Below are 18,755 nucleotides of genomic sequence, written 5' to 3'. Positions count from 1 at the left end.
CTCCCTTAGCGCTCACGCTGGTGAGGCTCGCGAGGCTGAGGGTGGCGTTGTCTCCCAGAAGGATGGAGAGGGGCGGGATTGCACCCCGAGGCAGGCGACTCCAGGCATCTGCCTCCGTCGCTTCCCCTGCCTGGCCTCCTCTTGCTCCCTGTCCCGCCTAGTCAGGAGCCCGAGTGGGCATCTTCTTTGCTCCAAGTGCTTTCTCCCCAGGACCCTCCCGCGGGTGCCCGGCTGGCCACCGCCTGTTTCCGCCACACTGCGAGGAGCGGTGGCCAAGAAAAGCGAGCTGCTCGGGGGTGCTCAGGGCCCCTCAACGCTCCTCTTTCGTGGTAGTTTGGTTCTTGCCAGGATGTCCTTGTAAAACTTTTATGAAGATGTTGTGGTGCTCACATTGGAGGTTGCAAATCGCTGTTAAGTTGGCTAAGTCCCGTGTCCCCCAGGAATGTGGGACGCTGAGGAAATGCCTCTGGGCCCTCCCTTCTGGACGGGCACTCCTCAGCAGCAGCTGCCTGTGCCGAAAGTTGAACTGGATGGATGGATTAAGGGCCATCAGCTAGGCCTTTGTTTAAAAATATTTAAAATATGTTTGAACCTCCCTTTTATCAACAAAGAGCAATTCCTTTCAGCGGAGAGAAGTTTTTCATTTCCATGATTTTTTGCTTTTTTTTTTTTTTTTTGCGATTTTTGTTTGGTCCTTTTGTATATTCGTGACTTTGGGAAAGTGTTCCCATTCACGTTTTTGAAAGCCAAGCACAAAAGGCGCTGCATAATGTCCTATTTTGCTTAAGGGAAAAGAGCAGTTTACTTCTATTAAGAATATAATGTTTATGAAGATAATCTTCTCGGGCTCGAGTTAATTTTTTCTGGTGCTGTTGACAATTTTGAGGAAAAAAGAACATGTTTGAGAACGTGTGTATTTAAAACTTCTCTGGAATTAGGAGTCCGTGGAGGTATATCAATAATGAGAATGAGCTCTGCAAGTTACAAAGAAATAAAAATAAAAGAGGTTCCTAATGTCGGGGGACCGTGCTGTTCTTAGAACCAGGAGTCTTTAACCTGCTCAGAGTCCCTGACCATTAAGGTATTTTGAGTTAAATGTCAGAATAAAGTATTTTCCTAAAATAAGATCCAGGTTTCCCCTTGCCTTCCTCCGTGATGATCACAGTTTTGTGTATCAGGTTTCTGCTTCACTTCAGATCTTCTCTGGGCATTCGCCCAGAGTTATTAGAAACCTGAGCTCCCTTCTCTCTATACGTGCAGGAAGGGCCAGCGTGTTGCACAACCCCAGGGGCCCCATTCATCTGAGGGCAGATGAGACCAGTGTGTGAAGGGTGCTGGCTGGAGCTGGGCCGCGCGCACAGGTGCTGACAGGAAAGGCAGGGCGGGTGGGGGTCCCTGCCCTGAGGGTCATGAGTTACGTAATCACGTTTAGAAACGGACCCTGGGCATAAACCCTGATACTCTGTGCCCTTGATGAACCAAATCATTCATCTGGAGAAATATTTGGCCAACCGACTTATGGCTCTTGCCCTCCTGCCACGAGCTTAGCCACAGCTTGATGGGGGTGAGGCCACAGCCCGTGCAAGATGAACCTGGAGAATCGTCAGTTGTCTCTGCAGGTTGCTTTGAACCTGCTTCCGGGCCCGTCCTGCAGTTGAGGAAAGGAACATACTTGCATTTCTCCTTTTTATACGTTTCTCCTCTACTATCCCTTCGTGTGCTCCAGTGGATTCTGGAGGCCAAAATCTGAGTCTCGAGACGGATTTTGAAGAAGACGAAGAGGGCGTTAGGTAAACACTCTAGAATATTTCAAAAGTTTCAGGGTTTTGGATTGAGGTTAGGGACGCACTGCCCAAGACCGAGGTTCCACTCTGTCCTGAAAGGAATTGGCTCCAGTCAGGTCACGTGCCAGCTGTTAATCAGACATTTAACAAATGGCTCGTGCAGCTCTTAGGTTGACTCCTTTGAACTTGCCATTTTTCTAAGTTAGAAAGGTTGAATATCCACGATTTCCCGTGGTCCTACCCAGAGTTCTCTGGGGAGGCTCAGAAGAGCAGGGAGCTGAGACCCACAGCCCTGGCGCTGGGCTGGGCTGTGCAGGGCTGTGCACTATGTGTGTGTGTGTGTGTGTGTGTGTGTGAGTGTGAGAAAGAGAGCGACATTGGGCAGGTCACCAGCCCCCTCATACTGCAGTTCACTGCTCTAACAGGCATGATATGGTACCTTGTCGTGGGGTTGTTTTTTTAAACTATTAAAACATTTTTTTTGGAAAGATTTATTTATTTATTTTTGGCTGTGTTGGGTCTTCATTGCCACACGGGCTTTTTCTCTAGTTGCGCTGAGACTACTCTCCAGTTGTGCCCAGGCTTCTCATTGTGGTGGCCTCTCTTGCTGCGGAGCGCGGGCTCTAGGGCATGTGGGCTCAGGAGACGTGCTCCCGAGTTCTAGAGCACAGGCTCAGTACTTGTGGCTCATGGGCTTGGCTGCTCTGTGGCAGGTGGGATCTTCTTGGACCAGGGATCAAACCCATGTCCCTTGTATTGGTGGGTGGATTCTCAACCACTGGACCACCAGGGAAGCCCATGGAGTTGTTTTCAAGATGAAATATGTTAGCTTTTGTAAAGCCCCTGGAGCAGGCGTCACTCATGGCTTGCTCTGTGCACTCTTTTGCTGTTAACGTGGTTATTCTTTTAACAGCTTCACAGTTCCTCCCATACCTGTGAGCCACGGTTGTTTATTTGAAAATTTTCTTTAAAGTGACTGTAATTCTAAAAACTGAAATAACTTATCTTGTTGATTTTTAGAGGCTTTCCTTTTTAGTAGCATATCATCTCTGAATTTGGAATGTCTCAAAACCCATGATGTGTCCTAGTTTAATTTTTTCATTACCACGTTTGGTTGATGTTATCTGAGCTTTGGTGAAAAATGGTATTTTTTTTTTTTTTGGAAAATGGTATTTTTGAAAGGAGATTTTTATCAAGAATTTGTGCTAGTTAACTTTTTCTAACTCATGGTAAAATGAACATATGTGTATTGTTTTCACAAGTCCGCCTGTGTACCACCTTGAGTCCTCTGTGGTTTTACTTTAGGGCTGGTCGATAGGACTTCCAGTACTAACCGTGGCTGGGAAACCGGCAATAAGCCATTTTCCCGTTTGCCTCCCTGCCATGGCCCACCGAGGTCCTGTCCGCTGGGTAGGGTGGGGTGCAAAGGGTTCTCTCCATCCCTGGGACAGGGACGCCCACCTGGCTGATGGTCGGTGATTCTGCCTGTCGTTGGAGCACATTGAATAGCACAGAGATGGTCAGAGACAGGGATGTCTGGCTCAGCCAGTAGTGCCTTCAAGTAGTAGGCATGTTCTTCACAGGCTGCTTCCTGGGACGGAAGTGGGCTGGTCATATGCTGTGCGAGGCCTGCCCTGAAATACAAGGGACCAGACAGGTGTGTAGAACAGATAAGATAGGGAGGAGTGATGGGTAGTTCCTGCCAACACCTGTAGGTCTTCCTATTACACAGAAGTGTCTAATGACATGTTTTCAATTTTCTCAGCAGCCTTTCATTTCTATTTCCTTGATTTTCTTTCTTTTTTTAGCAGCAGTGTCTTTCATGGGATGAAATCCCAAGCTTCCTAGAAACAAAGGGATCTCCCGACTCTTCGCTCCTTCCCTTCTCTGGGGCTGGCATAAGAAAATGAGCATGAGCCCAGAGAATTTGGGGAAGCCAGTTCCGCCTTTTCTCCAGGAAGAAAGGCGTGTCTGCAGATCCAGGGGCCTGTCTCTCAGTCCTTTGAAGTCACCCGCTTTGCTGGAGACAGTTTCCCCGCTAGCTTTGAGCCTCGAGCTGAGAAAAAAAAAAATCACTTAATTGCCCAAAGCAGTACATGAGGTGCGTGTGGAGGGCTTCACGCATTCCTGCTTTAACTTTATCTGCCAGAGAGCTGAGAAAGCCTTTTCTTAGACTCACACCTTCTTAGGGGCATGCTTACTTCTTAGACCGCTGGGCATTGAAGGCCTCCTGTAGTGGTGCAGAGGAGAAGGGGTCTCCATCCCTTCAGGGCTGGGGGATAAATAGTCCGCAGAGGGCTTTGGATCAGGCTGGGTCAGTTCTGGAGGAAATATTGGGCCTAAGAGCCACCACTGCTTTTCACTCCAAAATGTCTTTAGCCCTCAGGGGGCTCAGCAGCTAAGTGGGGTCCAGGAGCACAGAGTCCCGAGAGGTACCTCCCGCTCCCAGCACATCTTGATTTGTTAAGAAGGAAAATTTGAATCAGATCTGGAAAGGTAATACTGGGCAGACCACAGGGCATTTTGTTCAAGGCTGTCAGCATTTGGAAGAGAATTGTAGAGCAGTGTAGATTTATGTTAGTGTCTTTTTTTTTTTTTTTAAGATTTATTATGTTTTGGCCGTGCTGGGTCTTCGTCGCTGCTCTTAGGCTTTCTCTAGTCACAGCGATCGGGGACTGGTCTCTAGTTGTGGTGCATGGACTTCTCATTGCAGTGGCTTCTCTTGTTGTGAAGCACAGGCCCTAGGCACTCAGGCTTCAGTAGTTGGGGCGCATGGGCTTAGTTGCTCTGAGGCACGTGGGATCTTCCTGGACCACGAATCAACCAGTGTGCCTTGCCTTGCAAAGCGGATTCTTAACCACTGGACCACCAGGAAAGCCCAGTGTTTTTGGTTTAGGACACGTTTTGGTGTACGACATGGTTGTGGTTTGGAGCCAGAGCAGCACTTTCCAAATTCCATCTCTTTCGAGGGGCTTTGCAGAGCCGGGGTCCTGCTCTGGTGGCACCGGATAAGGCTCAGTCACAGGATTGCAAGCCAAGAATTGTCATCCGGAGCCCCTCCAGCAGGGGGATCCTTGGTGTGACTCTTCACTGTACCACTCCCAGCACCTGTCACAGTGCCTGACCCCCAGAGGATGCTCAGTAAGTTTATTGACCAGGTTTATAAACTCACAAATTGCTTTCTGATGGGATAATAAGTAGCTCACTGTTTCTGAGACCTTGTTCATCGCATTGCATCTAGTAATATTATCAATATACTACCTCCCCGAGATTGCACCCATTCAAGAGGTAGGAACCAGTTGGCTCTCCATCTGGGAGTGTGGAGAACTTTGAGGGGAAAGAAGGATGCTTCAAACAGCAAACGACGCTTCTGTCCAGTTGTTAATAAGAGCCAAGGTTACTAGTCACCTACCAGCAACTGTTTTGAGTGCTTACTAGGCAGGTCAGTAGATCAGTTATTGATTGATTTGGAGATGGAAAAAAGTCGGTTTTACTTTTGTCTCCCTCAGATCCAGAAAACGACTGAAAAGTCATGTATTTTTTCCTGTTGGGAAAGGTATATGACCCAGTGACTCAGGGGCCTTGTCGGTGGAGGGGCCTCAGAGTGGCTGGTTTGCCCGTGGGTCCAGCAGCCCCCTGTCTCTTTGGACATGTCACCTCCTGAGCCCAGGCCCCACCTTTTGCGCAGGGCCATAAATCTACAGTGAAGGAGTGGATATGACCTGCACTTAGGTTTGTAAAGACCGTGTACCCCGAAGTGATTGCTGCCCACGGGGGCAGAGGATGAGAGAGTGACCTTGGTGGGCACAGAGGCTCCAGGAGCCTCAGGCTGGGGACCGGCTACGTTTGGTCCTCTTGCCCTCCGTGGGTGCCGACTCCTCCAGTTTCCTTCATTTGGCCCATTTCCCAGTTTGGCTTCTCTCTCAGCTCTAGGTAAACAAGTTGACTGTGTTCAAAACCGAATGACTTGCATCTGGTACATTTTGTCCTCGCATCTTATAGCAAGGACTAAACGGAACCAGGGGAGCTTGGCAGAGCAGGCACCACCTTCATCAGCAGGGAAGCACGCAGCCTCGTGGGAAGGCCAGGCCCTGGAGGAGGGTGCCCGGTGAGGGTCCAGAAGCCCTCACAGTCACAAGCACTCCGGAACGTTACCTTTTGGACCTCACCGTCCCACCCTTCCCAAGGGAAGACGAGTTGCTTCTTGAGCTCGTCTTAAGACCACAGGGGTGAGAATCCCAGTGTTGTTGAAAATAATTAGACCTCAGAAATAAGAAAATAACAGGCTGGTCTTCCTGGAGGAAGAAGCAGGCTCACTTTACACAAGCCTCTGGCCCAGAAGCTCTCTGACTCCCACATGGGAGGTGACCCCCGAGCTGTGGAACCAGGCAGCTTGGGTTATGCTCTTCTATGGATAATAAGATGCCCATTCGCCAAGGCACATGTTCGTATCTAGAAGTAATGGCATCCTATTACCATATAAAGTGTGACTTTTGTAAATAACAATAATTGTCAAATAGTGGCCATTGTCACATTGTTCTTCTGACTACTTCTTGGGAGCATCGAATTATGATTCCTGTCATGTAGTCAGTTTCAGATAGAAAGTGAGAAGCCTAAATCGAATTATCCTGCTTGTCTACCTTTGACCTGTTTTCTTTGGCATAGGCAAGTAATTTTCAAAGCAGTCTCAGAAGTTCACCTTCATCAGAATCATGTTAAAATCCCTAAGTCTGTGTCCCAGTCCCCGGGCTTCTGATTAGGGTTCTGTGTATGGCGGGACTTTGCATTTTTTGTGTGTTTACAGTCCCTTCTTTGTGGTTAAAATTTGCATGGAATGAGATGTACATATCTTAAAGTATACCACCTGGTGGCCCCTTACAGAACTCAGCCTTTGTCTCTGCCGTCAAGATAAGGAACAACATGACCACCAGCCCAGAAGATTCCCTCGTGCCCATTTCCAGTCAAACCCCTCCGGACTGCTCACCTCACAGTGCCCAGGGCTCCTTGTCGGTAGTGGCCAAGAACTGCTGGTGATTTCTGAGCTACAGCACTGCGTTGGAAGTCTGATCTAGCAGGAAGGGTTGAGCATTGGAGTTACCATCTGGAGTCAAGGCTCTTGGATTCTGTGGATCTTGGATCCTATTGATAGGATCTATACAATATATATATGTGTGTGTGTGACTCTGCTGTGTCTTCGTTGCTATGTGGGTATTCTCTGGCTGCAGTGCTCTGCAGGTGCTAATTCATTGCGGTGCGCAGGTTTTTCATTGCAGTGGCTTCTCTTGTTGCAGAGCACGAGCTCTAGTAGATGTGGTGCATGGGTTTAATTGCTCTGCAGCATTTGGGATCTTCCCTAACCAGGGATTGAACCTGTGTCCCCTGTATTGGCGGGCAGATTCTTAACCACTAGACCACCAGGGAAATCTGACAGGGACTGTATTTTAAAAAGACCTACTTGGGGCAACTTTTGTAGGAGTTACAAGCTGCCTGTGGGTCTGCCTTGCTGCTCCCTTCTGAAATCAGGGTGTTTTCAGTTCCGGATATGGAGTCTCCTTTGTTGTTCAGACTTTCAGCTCTTTGGGCCTGTTTGAACAAAATACCATGGACTGGCCAGCTTATAAGGAACAGAAATTTATTTCTCACTCTTCTGGAGGCTGCAAATCTGAGATCTGGGTGCCAGCATAGTTGGTGAGGGACCTCTCCTGGGCTTCAGACTTCTCACTGCATCCTCACATGGCAGAAGAGGCCGGAGAGTTCTGTGGAGCCTCGTTCACAAGGTGTTGATGCCGTACCTGACGTAAGCACCCCCTAGAGGCCCCACCCACTTAATACCATCACCTTTGGAAGCTAAGACTGCAACAGAGGAATTCTGCGGAGACAGCAAGCATTCAGACCATAGCAGTGCCCACCGCCTGCCAGGCTCTTGTGGGCTCCAGCCCCTTCATGGCTCAGTCGTATCCAACTCTTTGCAACCCCAAGGACTGTAGCCTGCCAGGCTACAGAATCCGTGGAATTCTCCAGGCAAGAATACTGGAGTGGGTTGCCGTCTCCTTCTCCAGAGGTCCTGATCCAGAGATTAAACCCGGGTCTCCTGCATTTCAGGCAGATTCTTTATCATCTGAGCCACCAGGGAAGCCCCTGGTATTCTTAGGTGATCGTTACTTTGCCTTTCTGTGTGAATTAGATGGGGCAGCTGGTTAAATCCTGTGCATTGTTGAGAAATTGAGGTCCAGAAAGAAAAAAATGTTTTGTTTTTTTTTTTTGCCCGAGACTACCCAGTGAGATCACCGGCAGCCTGAGCCCTGCCTTTTGCTCTCCAATTTCCTGTGTCACCTGACCTCCCACTGGTCTGTGACCCCCAGAACACCTTCACTGCTGGTTTCCCGGGTGTTTTGTTTTTTTCTGCACTGCATGGCGCTGCCCAAAGAGAATCTCTTCACCACAGCATTTCCCCTGTAAGCCCGCGGTATCCAACACATTTCTTTATCTTCTAGATTTGAGCCAATCCTGACTTTTAAGATAATTTGAGGAGGACAGGGTAAAGCATCTCTAGACTTTTTTTTCCTCTCTTGAGATCATAGGGAAATACTAGATTTCAGAGTCTAAAGTTAACATGACAGTCACTAGCCAGAAGTGGCTCCTTAAATTTGAATTCATTAAAATTAAGTAAAACTTAGAGTGCAGTTCCCCGGTTTCCATGGCCACATGTGGCTCCTGGCTCCCGCAGTATCAGTGCAGAAACAGAGCGTCCCCATCACCGCAGAAGGTGCTGCCGGACAGGCCTGGCCTAAAGCTGCAGCCTCCACGGAAGGACTTCCCGTGACCTCTGACCTTACACGGAAGGCTCAGGACACAGAGGGTGTGATGTAGTTGTCTGTGGCACTGACGTGTCTTCAGACCACCTTCCAACAGTCTCTGGTTCAGCTCCCTAAAAGACACAAGCGGTCGCTCGTTTTTCCCAGAGAGAGATGACCTCTGACTCTACCGTTGTACTGAAATGTTACCAGTGCTCCTCTGGTCAGGCAGCCTCCCACGACATAATCCAGAACCAGCGTCTGTCGGCCCTGCAGAACCACAGGTTCCACGTCCTTGGATTCAGCCAGTTGCAGACGGAAAGTGTTGGGTTGGGAAGCAAAATTCTAGAAAGTCCCAAAAGGCAGAAACTAGATTTGCCTCATGCTGGTGACTCTAACATTTACATTGTATTTACAACTGTTGACATTGTGTTGAATGTTGTAAGTAACCTAGAGATGACATAAAGTGAACAGAAGGATGAGTGTATGTGCTGTGCTCAGTCCCTTCAGTCATGTCCGACTCTTTGTACCCCTTTGGACTGCAGCTCTCCAGGCTTCTCTGTCCATGGGATTTCCCAGGCAAGAATACTGGTGTGGGTTCCCATGCCCTCCTCCAGATTATCTTCCCAATATAGGGATCAAACCCGCATCTCTTACATCTCCGGCATTAGCAGGCGGGTTCTTTACCACTAGCGCCACCTGTGTAGATCATATGCAGATATGCAGCATTTCGTATAAGGGACTTGAGCACCCTTGGATTTTGGTATGCAGGAGAATGGGGGGTAGGGGAGTGGCATCCTGGAACCAGGATGGTTGCCGTGGATACTGCTGGACGACTGTATTATCTTCTGTCCCATGTTTACATGTGGTCACACTACATGTGCTGTTAGTGGTGCATAGTGACATAGTTGTGTGTGCATGGAAGAACGCATATGTGTGAAGGCACAGCCTGTGTTGGGAGAGGTGTGGTGGGGTGAACGAGGTGCCACATTGCTGCCCCTACCCTTAAGAATGTTCTTTGTTGCCTGTCTCTGACCAGAATTTGGTTTGTGCATACTTTGGGTTTGCAAGAATAAAAGCCTGAATGCAGAGTTACAGGTAAGGGACTGCTCTTAGTTCCTGTGCGTCAGATGTAAAGTTATTCTATGCACACTGGCTTGTAGCAGAAATGTCCTTTCGGAAGAGTGAAGCAGAGAGGGCTCTTGTGGCTCAGTGCGTGCACTGCCTCTGATGGAATGGTGAGACACCCAAAGGGCCGCCCTCTCGGCTTCAATCTTTATTCCACCAGGATTAGGGTTTACAAAGCCTGAAACGCCAAATCCACACTCGTGATCTAAAAAAGACATCATCTCATGTTGGTTTTCCTGCTCCAGTTCGAGCTAGACCTGAATCAGAGAAGGAAAGATTTCTTTCTTCTCTCCCAGGTCATCACGTGTTTATGAATGAACAACCTATTTACATAACTGAGTGTCGGCACTGAGATGCTTTGTGATGTTTGGTTGGGGTGGAGAGCCCCATGATGGAGTTGCTGACTCTTTTTACAATGTTGTCTGTTTTTTGCCCAGAATTCAGCAATTTCCTTAAAAACAAACAAACAAACTTTTAATTAAAGTATTTATATACCATAAAGTAACCATTTAAAGGTAAAATGTAGGAAATTTTGATAGATGTAGACATTGTGAAACCAATACCACAACCAATGTTTTCATTACCCCTGAAAATTTCTTGTCCCTTGGCAGCCCATCCCTTCCTCTGGCCCAGCCCCAGAGAATCACTGGTCTGCTTTCTGTCACTACAGATAAGCTTCTATTTTCTAGAATTTTGCATTAATGGAAACAAGCATTATGTACCCTTTCTGAGGGGAGGGGAGGAAGGCTGGGTTACTTTATTCGGTGTGTTGATTTTGAGGTTCATCTGTGTTGTAGCACGCATCCATGTTTTGTAGCTCTTTATGGCTGGGTAATATTCCATTATATGGATACACCAGATCTTATTTATTCATTTACTTTGTTGATGGACACTGGGTTGTTTCCACTTTCTGGCTTTTGCAAGCAAAGCTGCTATGACTATTTGAGTACAAGATTTGTATAGACAAATGTTTTCATTTCTCTTGTGTAAACGCCCAGAAGTGGAATGGCTGGGTCACCTGGTAGGGCTGTGTCTTGTTTTATAAGAAGTTGTCGAACTGCTTTTCCAGAGTGACTGTGCCACTTTGCCTTCTGGAAAGCAGTGCATGCGAGTTCCCATTGCTCCACATCGTCACCATCCCTTCGTATTATCAGTCTTTTCATTTCAGCCCTTCTACTGGGTGTGTAGCAGTATATCTTGTGTTGAAGTTGCATTTCTCTGATGGCTAATGATGCTGAGCATCTTTTTGTGTGCTTATTTGCCACCCTTGTCTCTTTCTTTGTGGAGTCTTTATTCAAATCCTCTCCCCATTTTTAATCGGACTGTTTGTGTTTCTATTATGGAGTTTTAAGAGTTCTTTATATATTCTGGATAATAGTCCTCAGTCTTCTTTTGAGTCTTACAGTCATTTTTGTATCTTTGTATAAGACAAGGCTCAGCTTTCATTTTAGTGTTCAGAACTGAACTCCTTCCAAAACAAACCTGTTCTGTCATTCTTTTTCATCTCAGGCAATAGCATTTCTATCCTTGGAGCCCTTCTTGACTACTGTCTCTCTCCCCCACCCACGTCCAATCCATTGACGATTTCTGCTGCTCTACCTTCAAATTATATTCAGAACCAACCGCTTTCACCACGTCTCCCCTGTTCTCACCCACTGTCATTTCTCCTCTGGGTTCTCAGAGGAGACTCCTAGCTGGTGTCCCTTCATCTACGCTCCCACTTCCCGCCACCCTCCCCACCCATCTTTCCCCAAATGTAGCAGCCAGAGCAATCCTGTTAAGACCCAAGCCCAGCCCTCTTGCTGCTCTGTTGAGAATTTCCCACCTACTTAGCAGGGCATGTAAAGCCCTCGCATTTCTGCCTCGTGCCATCCCCCTTGTTCACTCAGTTCTTCAGACACTGCAGACCTGCCTCAGGCTTCTTGCACTTGCGGTTGTTCCCTCTTTTCTGGGATAATTTTCTTCCTCCAGGCATGACTGTCTCCCTTACCTCCTTTAAGTCTTTGTTTAAATAGCCACCTTCTGCTCAGTGTATATGTTTAATTTGGAGTCGCTTCCCTTCCCCCTCGCCCTGCCCCTAGTTCCAAACATCAAATATAAAAAGAAAATTAAAGATGCAATTATGCTCAAAAACAAGACAGACATATCTGTGAAAAACACACAACCAAATAAAAAGCATCAGCCTTTTTTATGCTGAAGCCACAGCCCCGCTCAGCTGCGAGTCTGGGAGCCCTGCTCTGCTGGGGCAGAGGGAACTAAAAGTAGCCCACGAGCCAGACTCACTGCTGAAAACAAGGTCTGGGCTGGCCGCTCCGGCTGTGGAAGGAAGCTAAAAACATCCAAGACAATTACTGCTCAGGGTGAAGTCTAGGGCACCGGGAAGAAGCAGACACAGGCCTGCAGCCCACTCGTGGGCCAGCATCACCTGGAGGCGTGACTGAAGTTTGCCTGCCTTACTATGTGCTAGGGGTCCTGACCTGTCGGCGTGAGGCGGATCCTGGGAGAAATGACCACAAAACTGTGAGGGAGGGGTGGTGCAGAAGAGACCCCACCCCACCCCCACCCTACTCCACTCCACCTCCTGCTGACTAACTCTGACCGTGTGGACTTGCAAACCAAAATTCCAGAACATCTGAAGTACTAAAGATAGCCCACCAAATCAACACCGAGAGATTAATTTGTTCTGGGTTACATGAAAATAGAGCAATCCGATACCGACTGTGAAATGCATGTTTAGAATTAGCAAAGACGGAAGAAATTACAGCTGTAAGAAAACAGGAAACACGACAGGCAGAAAGGAAGTATTAATAGGTAGGTGTGAAAAAAAAGTGCAAATGCCAGAAGTGAAAAATGAGAATCGAAATTTAAATCTTGATGAATGAAGCCCCATACTGGACAAACATACAGATAGGATTAGTGAATTGGAAGATATGCAGAATGCCGAAGAGGAAGAGTAAAAATGTTTCGATAGAATAGTTGGGTCACATGTAGGGAAGACCTGAGCCTCCAACCAAATCTGGTAGGTGCTCTTGAGGAAGAGAGACGGGTCAGTGGCAGACAAGCGCTATTCAGAAACAAAGCCTGAGAATTTTCCAGAGGCAAAACAAGATACAAGTTTTCAGAATGAAACACACCCAGTGCTTTGCTTTAACAAGATGAATTAAAATAAACTCACAAGTCCACACCTGGACACGTTGCAGTGCAATAGCCCAATGTAGGCATAAAGCAAAAAATCTCCCAGACTACCAAAAGAGAGAAGACTGCTAACCTATGAAGGAGTGGCAGTTTTTGTTTGTTTGATTGGTTTTTGTTTTAAAAACTACATTTTTATTTTACTTCATTTATTTATTTGGCTGCACAGTGTGGCGTATGGGATCTTAGTTCCTCAAGCCAAGCAGGGGTCAAACTCATGTCCCCTGATTGGAAGCTCGGAATCTTAACCACTGGGCTTCCAGGGAAATCCAGTCCCAGGAGTGGCAGTTTTAAGGCGGTATTTTTTCTGCACACATTCTACTCCGTCTCAAGCCTGATCTTAAGTGCTAAGGCAGGAGGTTACTGCTTAAGTCCTTAAGCAGCCACAGATGGTCTCGTTGAGCAGTAAGGGGACCTGCGTCTGAGTAGCCACTCTCTTGTTGTTGTTGTTCAGTTGCTCAGTCGTGTCTGACTCTTTGCGATCCCATGGACTGCAACACACCAGGCTTCCCTGTCCTTCACCATCTCCCGGAGCTTACTCAAACTCGTGTCCATTGAGTCGGTGATCCCATCCAACCATCTTGTTCTCTGTCGTCCCCTTCTCCTCCTGCCTTCAATCTTTCCCAGCATCAGGGTCTTTTCCAGTGACTCAGCTCCTCACATCAGGTGGCCAAAGTATTGGAGTTTCAGCTTCAGCATCAGTCCTTCCAATGAATATTCAGGACTGATTTCCTTTAGGATGGACTGGTTGGATCTCCTTGCAGTCCCAGAGACTCTCAAGCATCTTCTCCAGCACCACAGTTCAAAAGCATCAATTCTTCAGCGCTCAGCCTTTTTTATGGTCCAACTTGCACATCCATACATGACTACTGGAAAAAAAGCCATAGCTTTGACTAGATGGACCTTTGTTGGCAAAGTAATGTCTCTGCTTTTTAATATGCTGTCTAGGTTTGTCATAGCTTTTCTTCCAAGGAGCAAGCATCTTTTAATTTCATGGCTGCAGTCACCATCTGCAGGCCACCCCCTGCTACCCACCACATCCGAAGATGTATGAGCCGGGGTGTTTCTTGCCATGTTTTATAGATGCAAAATCTCAAAGGCCCAAGGGGCTGAATGACAATGACATGTTCAAGGCCACGGCTGTAGGAGACCGAGTTGAGGCTGCTGCCTGGAGCCTGTGCTCTGTTCACCTCTCCTCAGGGAGGAAAATCAGATAAACAGGCTTCCCGGGTGATCTGGAGTTGTTTGGTGCTAGAACCAAGCCAAGTTCTCTCAGTGGGCTCTGTCATGGTGGGTGGTCTTTCTCGCCAGGGCTGGGAGTGGTCCTCCAGCTTCTGGCTCTGGGTCAGCTGCATCCTGGGGAAGGTGATGGGAAGACGGGCTGGTTATCCTCCTATGCTGACACACAGACTGAAGTCCTGCTGCATTCCTGCTTCTTTGGCCACCTCCCAATTTAAAAAATGACTTGTTTCTTTATTAACATGTTTCTGGACCTAGTTGGTACACTTATGATTTGCTATTGTGTGTTACTTTTTTCTTCAGGTTAAAAGAATTGATATAGATTGGTAGTTTCCTTCCTGCCAAGGTACTTTTTGGTACCCACTGACCTTCAGAGGTTTAATTTATTTTTTCATTTAGACGAGGACCTAGGAGCTTTGCAGAGGTAGGAATTAGGTTTTTGTCGGTCAGGACATTGGGAGGAGTATCTGAAAGTAGACAGGAGACTTACTAGGAAGATTACTGATTTATGGAGTGAGTTGACTGTGCTTGAGATGGGGGTGTGGTGGGTAGATTTCTTATGTAACAAAGTCATCCGGTTTGTGCTTTCTTTTTTTTTCAATTGGCATATAATTGTTGGTTTCTGCTGTACAATGAAGTGAATCAGCTGTATATGTATACATATATCCCCTTCCTCTTGGACCTCCCTCCGACCCCACCCACCTATGCTTTCTCAAGAAATAAAGGGATTGAGATGTAAAACAGTATATCGGATAATGTGGCCACCATCATGAATTTGGCATTTTTATTTCCGTGGCTGCTTCTGTCTTAAATGGGTCTGGTGTTCGGCTGGATGATTATGGCTGCTTGCATATTCCCAGATTTGGAACTTTGGTTTGTGGAAGTAGAGGGTCATGAAGCCTTCTTCACTGGGAACCTGTTTGTTTCTCCTCTGCTGCCCCTCAAAGTGGATGCTGCCTCACTTCTAGAGTCCCTTGTCACCCACATCCCTGTCGACCCTTCTCCTTTCTCTCACTGTTTGTTTGTTTAAACTCAAGGTCAACCTAATAACTAAGACGGTATCAGGATAGGAACCATTCTTAGCACTTGGGTTGGAGAAAACACGTTCATTTTCTTTTCAGCACCAAGAAGGTAATATGAATGGGGTCGTATTTTATAGCTACTGTGGCAGGGGGTAAAGGCTACCTGGGTTTAAATCTCAGCTCTACCACTGACTTGGGTGTGACCTTGAACAAATCACTGAACCCCTCTGTCTCGATTTCCTTGTCTATAAAATGGGAATACCAAGAATACCTAACTCAAGGTTGTTAGGATCAAGTGAATTATCACCTGTAAAACTGGAAAACCAGTGCCCGCAACACAGCAAGCCCACGATAAGTGTTGGCAGCTGTTATAATCCACCACTATGGAAGTTTAACATGTGTTATCTCTGATCTTCACAACAAACTTACAATGTTAGTTCACCCAACTGAATAAAGACCCTTAAAGACAGAGGCCCACGTATAGACTTTTGTATCAGTTTTACACACACACAACGTGGCCTTGCCTTCACTTTGAAATACTGGTCTCCTAGGTTGGTAGCCTTGAAATTAAGCCCTGCAAAAACCGGGGCATGAGTCTGATACCCAGGAACAGAGTCCTTGAAGACTCCAGGAGCTTGTTGCCCCGCCCCTCCCCAGCCTGGCAGTCCCTCCCCTCAGGTCTTAAATGTTGAGGGGTAAGGGTGGTAACGTGAAGCAGGGGTCTCAAAACCCCCAAATCCAGGGGACCTTTATTATGTGTTTGTTTATTTTTGGCTGTGCTGGGTCTTCCTTACTGCACATGGGCTTCCTCTAGTCGCAGCGAGCGGGGGCTACTCTTGGCCGCAGTACCTGGGCTTCTCTCGTTGCCGAGCACAGGCTCCAGGTACGCCGGCTCAGTAGTTGTGGCCCCGGGCTTAGCTGTTCCACTGGTATGTGGACTCTCCCCAGACCAGGGATCGAACCCATGTCTCCTGCGTTGGCAGGCCGATTCTTTACCACTGAACCACCAGGGAGATCCTAGAGGGCCTTTTAAACCATCCGTCTCTGGCATCAAATACTGGGCGCCCTGCTGAAGGTTCAAGGTGCCTTGTTGAGGAGCAGGGTTTAAGGAGTGGCGTTAACAAGGCTGGCCAGGCAGTGCAGACCCAGCCTGGGTTGTGACCTCTGCGGTGCACTCTTAGAGCGAGAAATTTAATAGCAGATGTAATAAAGCTTAGGTGTCATAATGAGGTGAGGAAAGGGCAGAAGGCTGTCCTAGCTTGTGCTAATAATGCCTGAGACCTAGTGGTGTCTGCAGGGGGCCTGGAGCAGAGCTCAGACATCACCTCATTAATCCTCCCCAAACCCCCACGGGCTGAACAGGGGGTGGGCGTTCCCCTCGCTCTCAGGATCCCAGCGAGTGGAGCCCTCATGCCACTCGCCCAAGGTCGTCCAGGGTGGGAAAGCACAGCGTATAAATTATTGCTTTTATTGTTGTGGTCTTCTCTCCTCCCTATCCCCCCGCCCCTGTTATTAACAGACTAACACAGGACAGTTTTAATCAGGCAGTTTTCATCCAGTGTCCCTTTCTGAAGGCTCCAGTTGGAAACTCGCCAGCGCCATTCCAGAGAGGCGGGACAGGGTGGGGTGACCCCGTGGCCTGTGGGTGGAGCTAGTGAGTCCTTGAGGACCCCGAGGCACCCTTCCCCTCCCTGCAGGCGCTTGGCCCCACCCTCACCCCCCACCCCCGTTCTGGATCCGTCACTGGGGTCCTGCTTTCCTGTGACAGGTTTCTCGCTTGGGTCCATGGTCTTGGGCTTGGCGACCGGGGATGGTTGTACTTTCACCCCACTCTGCTCTCACTGGTCCTCCAATTCTCACTCTTCCTGGAGACCCCGCCTTCTTAGACACTGTGCCGCGATACACACCCTTCACCCCCAGCCCCGGGATCCTAGTTTACCAAGTACGTTGGCTCCTGCCGTCTAACTCAGGAGATGCAGGCCCAGTCCCTACTTTAGGCCTGAGGAAATGGACCTCTGGGACTGCATTCTCTTCAACACGCCATACCATTGCTCTTAATTAGAATCCTCCCCTACTTTTTTTCTTTTTTAACTTTTCCTTTATTTGCATAGCTCTTTCATAACAGCTTTGTCGAGATATAGTTTACACACTATACAGTTCACTGTACAAAGTATAGGGTTCAGTGGTTTTTAGCATATTCACAGAGCTGTCGAGTGTCACCACAATCCATATTAGAACACTCAAGTCATATCAAAAAAGAAACCTTGTACCTTTCAGGTCCTATTTCCCCAACCTCTCATTCCTCAACCCTTCAGCCTTACGCAACCACAAATCTATTTTCTGTATTTATAGAATTCCCTGTGCTGGACTTTCGTATGAATAGAGCAATATAAGATGTGGACTTTTGTGACTGGTTTCTTTGACTCAGCTTCCTATTTTCAAGGCTCACCCATGTTGCAGGATGTATCAGTATGCTGTTCCTGGGTACAGCCGAGTGATATGCCCTTGTATGAGTGGACCATGTTTTGTTTACCCATTCACCTATTGATGGACACTTCCCTGGTGGCTCAGATGGTAAAGCGTCTGCCTACATTGCGTGAGACACGGGTTCAATCCCTGGGTTGGGAAGATCTCCTGGAGAAGGAAATGGCAACCCACTCCAGCATTCTTGCCTGGAAAATCCCACAGACGGAGGAACCTGGTAGGCTACAGTCCATGGGGTCACAAAGAGTTGGACATGACTGAGTGCTTTCTTTCTTTTCTCTTTCTACCTTTTTGGTGGAATAATGAATAATGTTACCATAAACTTTCAGGTGCAGGTGTTTGTGTGGATATATGTTTTCATATCTGCTGGTTATATAGCTAGGAGTGGAATTGCCAAGTCAGATGGTAACTCTGTTTGCAAAATTATTGCACTATCTCCACGGTTCCCAAAGCAGTGAATGGAGGTTCTAATTTTTCCACCTGGTAGACAGCACTTGTTATTTTCTTTCTGATTACAGCCGTCTTAGAGGGTATGGGGGCTTCCCTAATGGCTCAGACAGTAAAGAATCCACCTGCAATGCGGGAGACCTGGGTTTGAACCCTGGGTTGGGAAGATCCCCTGGAGAAGGGAACGGCTGCTGACTCCATGAGAATCCCCATGGACGGAGGAGCCTGGTGGGCTACAGTTGACGGGGTGCAAAGAGTCGGACAACGACTGAGTGACTAAGCACAGCGCAGCACCAGGGTACGAAGTGGTAGCTCATTGTGGTTTGGATTTGCATTTCCTTGGTGGCTAATGCCATTGAGCAACTTTTCATGTGCTTATTTGCATTTGCTTTTTTTTTTTTTTTTTTTTGGAGAAATATCTATTTAGATCCCTTGCCCATTTTTCAGTTAGATAATTTGTCTTTTCATTACTGAGTTGTAAGGATTTTTCCGCATTCTAGTCCATTATCAGATACCTTATTTGCTTGTATTTTCTTCCATCGTGCGGGTTGTCTCTGCACATCCTTGAGGGCGTCCTTTCCGTTTTGTCACTAGTCCAGTTGATCTGTTTTTTCTCTGGTTGCTTGTGCTTCTGGTGTCAGCTGTGTTGCCCCACTGGCCACCAG

General features: G+C 47.6%; 1 protein-coding gene and 1 long non-coding RNA gene across 5 annotated transcripts in view; one reads left to right on the top strand and one right to left on the bottom strand.

Annotated features, from left to right (window-relative positions):
- ZNRF3 (zinc and ring finger 3) overlaps positions 1–18,755 on the top strand; it is a 188,004-nt gene that overhangs the window by 97,003 nt on the left and 72,246 nt on the right. The window lies entirely within an intron of this gene.
- LOC145526628 (uncharacterized) lies at positions 7,403–16,327 on the bottom strand. Its single transcript, XR_014069038.1, has 2 exons — positions 16,009–16,327; positions 7,403–10,157 (listed from the first exon to the last, which is right to left on the bottom strand). It is a non-coding gene; the product is annotated as an uncharacterized LOC145526628 (long non-coding RNA).

This window comes from Giraffa tippelskirchi, chromosome 11 (assembly GCF_054371585.1).
Source record: "Giraffa tippelskirchi isolate mGirTip1 chromosome 11, T2T-mGirTip1v1.2.pri, whole genome shotgun sequence".
Lineage (NCBI taxonomy): Eukaryota > Metazoa > Chordata > Mammalia > Artiodactyla > Giraffidae > Giraffa > Giraffa tippelskirchi.
This window is presented reverse-complemented; position numbering and strand designations above follow the sequence as displayed.